Genomic DNA, 6,996 nt, shown 5'->3' on the forward strand with positions numbered 1-6,996 from the left:
AATCTGTGCCGTTGTATTTGCTGTAAAGTGTCTCTACTGTAGGCAAATTTTATTATATGTACAGCACTTTGGCTCGACCAAAAATGGTTTATAAATGTGCTATATAAATAAAACTTGATTTGATTTAAATGTCCTCGATCTCTGCAGCTAACTATTGCAGTGCAACCTGGGACAGAGAAGCTTGTCTCACATGCAGAGCAGGTTTGACACAGAAAAGGAGCAGAAGCAGGGCGTTGTGACAGAGTTGTTTAGCTGAAGATGCCTCACTCTTAGTCCCATGCCTGCTCTAATTCCCAACATGACCCAGTGAGCAGCGAGACATCATCGTCTCCCGCATGGCTGCACCATGCTGCCAAACACCAGCACCAACTGACCGAATGATCTCTTTAGAGCCGACTGCCTGCCGAGGATCCAGACTGCTGGACAAGTCAAAGATCAAGTGTGCTTTAAATCACTCTCTACAGGACGTGCAATGCAATAGGCAAAAATATGTGATTTAGTTTTAACATTTAGTCAGAGACACTCAATTGAAAATGTATGTGCTTTTCCTCCGTAACAGCACATTACTGTTACACAAGGCCACTATTCTGTCGATTTCCACATTGTTTCTCCGAGTATCAATTTAACTGTGACAACATGTATGGTCAAGCAGGCGATAAAAGAGAACGGCGCAGGTTTAAATGGTGAGCTTGGTCTTTAACGGTACTCCTGAGAAACATACAAGTTACTAGTTACTTTTATCTTACAGTTATAAAGCCTTATTTTTCTAACACTGGTTTCAATGCAGTTCCAATGCACATGGTGACTCGTAGCAGCAATGCAATTCTGTCGCAGTTAATAACGTTTATTATTGAGATTTCATGGAGCTAAAACCTGTTTTACTGCACACATTTCGACTTACAAAAGCACAAGTGTGATTTTTACCATTAAGGAGGGCTCGGTTCCATTTGAATGTCCCCTATACCAGTTACATCCCATCATTACCATACAATGACTTTACCTGATTTGATAGAAATAAGTAGGGCTGTGCAATTAATCGTATTTTAATCGCGATTACGATTATGGTTTGCGACGATTATGAAAACAGCATAATTGACAAAATACGATTATTTTGCTGGGTGCGCTTTCGCCCCTCCCTAAAAGCCCACTCGGCCACGTGGGAGTGACATGTGTTGTGAGTGTTCAGCGCGAGCGAAGATGTCAGATCAAGAGCAGCAACTCGTTAAAAAGAAGGGTACAACTATTTCCACTATTTGGAAGTACTTTGGCTTTCAGGAGTCCGACGTGGAGCAAAACAAAGTACAGTGCAGGATTTGTTACCAGGTTGTGTTGGCACCACACGCTAACACAACCAATCTCTTTAATCAACTGAAATACAACCACAAAGTGCAATACGACCGGGCAGTAATACAACAAAAAGCAGATGCCCGCTCGACTTCATCCACCACATCATCACCGTCATCGATTCTGGACGCATTGTACAGAGCAACGGCCTACGCGACGAGCTCGCAGAGACACAGAGATATTACAGGTGCCATTACATTTCACATCGCTAAAGATATGTGCCCAGTTAGCACTGTTAGCAACCAGGGCTTTAAGCAACTTGTCAACACGTTGGACAAGCGTTACGCGATGCCGTCTCGGTATTATTTCAGCAGGTCTGCGCTGCCTGCGCTATATGACAAATGCCGTGGGGAAGTTGAGAGAGATGTGGCTTCAGCTGACTACTTTGCTACCACAACAGACCTATGGTCTAGCCCAGGGGTGCCCAACCAGTCGATCGCGAGATGTGTCTAAAAATAGAACAACAATATTCTGTTTTATCGTTAATGTCCTGTAACATAATCTTCCTGTGCCAGAATAATGCACTTGAACGCATCAAAGCTTTGTGATTGGCCGGCGTCACCCCATGTGTCGGGGCGTGGCTGAGGGTCTTCAGTACAGGTGGCAATATTGTCACCTGCCTGCGCTCATCTCTGAAACCAGACCATGTAAACAGGCTGGTGTTTCTTGCGAACAATCTTTAAGAGATGACATGAGCAGCCCTACCAGCATTTGCCATGGTGGCCTACATTTTTTTATTTGGTCTTAAATTGTAGTTCAACATTTATTTCCTGTTACTTCTGGACCATGACGGTTGGCCAGCCTTCAACGTTTAACTGAGTGGAATATGTTGAATATGTTTTACCAAAATGTTGGCTATATGTTAAGGAGTTTTCAGTAGGTTGTGACAGTGCACTGCAACATGTTTGATTTCATTTATTTTGGTCTAATTTATTTTTATTTATCATATTAATAATATATGTTTAGTATGGTTTTGGAAGTGCGCTCCAACATATTTGTTGATCTTGTTTATTGGTAAAATATTATTTGTTTTAAAGTTCAATAAATGGTCAATGAATAATCGTCAAAATAATCGTGATATCAATTATTGACCCAAATAATCGTGATTATGATTTTTGCCATAATCGCACAGCCCTAGAAATAAGTGCTTACTGTGGATTGAATTGACCCAGAGCACAACACTACTTTACATTATGCCAAATATGCTGTCAGCAGCAGAATATCCTTTAGTGACCTGTATTTCTGTTTCAGGAAACACAGACATGTCTATGCATAACAATAGTCTACCTGTGCGATGAGACAGTTGTTGCTTACTTAAGCAATAAAGAAGGGGGTAATCGGGTAATATGTATTCATACAAACAATAATGCCTTGACTGCAAATGTGCGACGTGAATGCATGTAAGCAAAAAAAACTCAACATCAAAATATTTTAATCTCAAAAGGAAATATTGAGGTTTTTGAATCATTTAGCAGCTCTTGTTTTTAGTCCATTTTGCTATACGATGTGAGAAATTCGACCCAAACAAGCTTCAGGTGTTTTTCACAGCTATGAGAACACATAATGTTGAAATAACCTCAGACACTCTGGTTGCTGGTGAATCTTTACACATGTCCTGAATAAACACAGTTCAGACTCTCATTTTGAATATTACTTCTTATAATGTGTAGCCTTCTGCATCAGCATCCATTACAGGATCTCCTTGATGTGAATAAGAGACACTCGGCTCATGCGTGATATACTGGGTGTGTTACAAGGTTGTCGTGCTGAGACTGGGCCCGACGCCTAATGTCCTCTCCTTCCTTTACTTTCGCCCCCCTTTGCTGCGCAGGCCAGCCAACACAACAAGGCTAATTGGGCCATTTAAATGTCAGCATCACAGACATCTGAGAGACAGAAAAGCTCTTCCCTCATATACTGCACTTATGCTGCGAATGTTTTGAGCAGCAACATGTTAATGAGGTTTTGTGGACATGTTTGTCAGGGAAATCCAAACAGAATGATGTGGTTGTTCCCATGTGCAGAGCCAGAACAGTACATTTAAACAAAAAGAACACAAACAGTGTTGTCTTTTTGGATAATGCTAGGATATTTAAACAAGATGTTCAAAGCAAGCATTGATCTAAATGCGTCTGTTGTTTTCTTTATAAAAAACATACTTATAGCACCAGTTTGGCCTTGAATCAGAATTGGGGGTGGATGTGCTTCTCATTCATCACTCTTTCATGAATGAGGCAGCAGCTGAGCATTCATAAATGTAAACAAATAGCTCAACATGAACCTTGTTTTTCAGCCTTGCATTTCATCTTTAGCAGAGATGGGTTGCTACAACAGATGCAGGAATTAGTACTGTTACACACACACACACACACACCTTCACACTTTTTTTGACCAGATGTTGAGTCGTGAGATCCGCTAAGAGGAGGCTCACCTCTGTCAAACAGAGCAGCAGAGAACTGGATAAGAATGGCTCTGATTGTCATTTAATCCTCTAGAGTCTCTAGACCATCCAAAAACAGTCAGACAAGAGAAAACACCAATTGTGATTCAGTGCTGATGCATAACAAGGTCACTCACAGATTTAACCCACAGGCTTTGATCTCATAGATCTTCAGTAACACAAGAGCCCAACAAATAATATGCCTTAAATACAGATCTATGTCAGCGTTATGATGGGAAATTCCTGCAAAAGCCAATATGTTACAGGCCCTGTGTTTGTGGATCCAGACAGCGCTGTTATAATAGATTCAGCAATGTATGATGACATACATACATAGAAGAAACATCTCCATCATACCACAATGTAACATCATAATCCTGTGTCCTACCTTACACTTAATAATAATTCAGTAACCACCCAACAGACCTAATGGTTGAGCCTTTGAATGTGAACTAATAAACCCATTAATTATGGATTACATTACATTTTTAAATAACTGTTTCGGTATAATATTCACATACAATGTATTTCTGTAATCTCATGCTCGATTCTTGTTGCAGTATTTGTGGAAAGTGTGCGCAGTCAGAGGAGCCGCTGCAGGGAAGGACCCTCCTCACTGAGCCCAGCCGACACATGCCGCAAGATCCCGGCATGCTCCTGCCAAACACCCCCCTAAATCCACCTCGGTGCAAAAACGTGATGCCCAAATCGAATTAGTGCGATTCTTATTCATGCATTTTAGTCAAAATCTTACCATTGCATCGATATTCTCCTAATGCAACTCCCGCTCTGTGGATCCTCGGGGCTGATGAGAGATCCGCACTCCGCAGGGGACAAATGAGTCCTCGCCGGGCTGCGAAAGAGAGAGTCCCCGGTGGCTAGACAACTTCCACCCAAAATGTGGCGGAGTTCCCACCAAATGCGACGAGTTTCTTTTTTCATGAAATGGGTAAACGATTTGAGATGTCCTCCCAGTGAGCTGTCAGGGTTTAATGATCACTGTTATTCGAGCAATTGTTCTGAATGGCTGCTCGCTTCGCCCTCCACAGAAGAATGCACCGCGCATTTCAACTATCTCTCTCTCTCTCTCTGAGAAGAGATAGGAGATAATGATGATCAGATAGGAGCTATATAGCGAATAGTACTCGCTATCTCTCTCTATGCTATCTCATATCTCTCTCTCTCTCTCTCTCTCTCTCTCTCTCTCTCTCTCTCTCTCTCTCTCTCTCTCTCTCTCTCAGTGACACACAACAACACACGAGCAGGTTATGTTAAATAATCCAGGCGACCCCAGATTCAACAAAGAAAATAATATGCATGTGATGTGTTGGGCATGCAGTGTGTGTGGGTGTGTGTGGGTGTGTGTGTGTGTGTGTGTGTGTGTGTGTGTGTGTGTGTGTGTGTGTGTGTGTGTGTGTGTGTGTGTGTGTGTGTGTGTGTGTGTGGGCGTGTGTGTGTGCGCGTATGTGTGGCCTAGCATTACTATACTTGTGGGGACCTAAATCTGTTTACACAGTCACGTGTGGGGAATCATTAATTTTAGGGTGAAGACTTGGTTAGATTTAGGGTTAGTGTAAGGTTAAGGGTAAGGGTTAGGGTTAGGCATGTGTTGGTTATGGTTAAGGTTAGGATAAGTCTCCAGGAAATGCATGTAAGTCAATGTAATGTCCCCTGAAGTGATGTATACATGGTATGTGTGTGTGTGTGTGTGTGTGTGTGTGTGTGTGTGTGTGTGTGTGTGTGTGGGCGGTGTGTGTGCGCGTGTGTGTGTATGTGTGTGAGGTCACTGTTATGGTTCACCAGATTCAAACAGAGATCAGCACCACGGACAGCAGCCATCATCATTTTATTCACTCCCCGAAGAAATTGTGATGCTTCTGTGTTCATGTAAAACATCTTAAATGTATATATATATATAATGCGTCATAGCGAATCATTGGTTTATAGTAGGCTATATGTTTATGTGAAGGATTCGGAAGAGCTTAAGGGGTCTTAAAATGTATTATTATTATCTTATTAGAGAGGCCCTAATTTGCTTTTTAGATTTTCCCTTTCCTGTATTGTTATATAGGTTGTTGTGAATGTAAATGGTCTGCAAAGGCAAACATCCTAAAGTTGCCTCCATAAAGAGTTTCTGGAGTTCCACTTTGTTTTATAGATGAAGAAAGACAGAATTGGTTGTGTAAAGAACTTTGAAAATGTATCTTAAGAAAGTTCAAACCCTTGGTCGCCGGATAGCTCAGTGGTTGAGCTGGCAGCCCATATGGGACAGTTGTTGTGAAAGTTGTGAAATTGTTCTAATGCAGCAGATTGAGTAAACTGTAACAATTTACTGAACAGACAATAACGTGCTAATCAAACTCATGCCAAAGCCCTGACGAGCAAAAACATACTTGCCTTTCAGCTCTTCTGTCAACTCTCCATGAACGCACACCCTTATGTATAGCTGCCAGTTGCTTCTCAGTCAGACGTATTCTTCCTTAGCACTGAATTCATTGAAAAAAAAGTGATAATTTGTTGTGCAATATCATCATATTCCAAGAAGAAACCAGTGCAATGTAATCCGTACATAATGCCTTAAAATATATAATGAACTGCCTGCTGCCTGGCACAGATTGAAAACACACACACATTTGATTGAACCCTCTTGATGCATGAAATGAACCTGCAAGATTGCTGTTATTTCATGAATGTGTATGTAGCCTTCAAGACATGGGGAAATTGTGCTATCAACAATGTTGGTTACTTCAGGTAAAAAAACAAACCGACATTCAGTTCTTTCTCCAGTTCTCTTCTTTATTGTCCCAAGAATACTTCCAGCTATTTCTGTGTGCACAATTTTAGGAGACAACATGAAATTGTTTCATTAGAAAGTGTGTGCCCCCTTTTGTATAAATTCTCATGTCAATGCAATAAACGTTAAAACCCTAAATGAGGCGATTTGGGAAGCTTGGTCTTCATCCCTGCAGAGTTATGTGGAGAATCTATTGAAAGGTATCACAGATGAATATATTATTTATAATAAGACCATGCTTTTTACTTCAATTGTCAAACATATCTTCATCAAAATCAATGCACTGTTTAGTCTTCAGATTGTGGTTATATGTCCTTCTGGGAATCCAAATCCTTTACTAGTACCAGTTGGGATGATGCATGACCAGAGGAGGAGGAGGAGGAGGAGGAGGAGGAGGAGGAGGAGGAGGAGGAGGAGG

The 6,996-nt window shown here is 41.4% G+C and overlaps 1 protein-coding gene across 2 annotated transcripts in view; it reads right to left on the reverse strand.

Moving 5' to 3' along the window:
- The window catches only part of adcyap1r1b (adenylate cyclase activating polypeptide 1b (pituitary) receptor type I), a 27,459-nt gene extending 22,605 nt beyond the window's left edge, over window positions 1-4,854 (reverse strand). The window contains exon 1 of one of the 2 annotated variants that reach the window (XM_034237391.1): window positions 4,539-4,854. The gene's annotated coding sequence lies outside the window, so the exon portion shown is untranslated. The remainder of the gene's footprint in view (window positions 1-4,538) is intronic. The other variant, XM_034237392.1, reaches the window with a different exon arrangement.
- Window positions 4,855-6,996: the final 2,142 nt, after the last annotated feature.

The sequence above is a fragment of the Gymnodraco acuticeps genome, unplaced genomic scaffold (genome assembly GCF_902827175.1).
Source record: "Gymnodraco acuticeps unplaced genomic scaffold, fGymAcu1.1, whole genome shotgun sequence".
Classification (NCBI taxonomy): Eukaryota; Metazoa; Chordata; class Actinopteri; order Perciformes; family Bathydraconidae; genus Gymnodraco; species Gymnodraco acuticeps.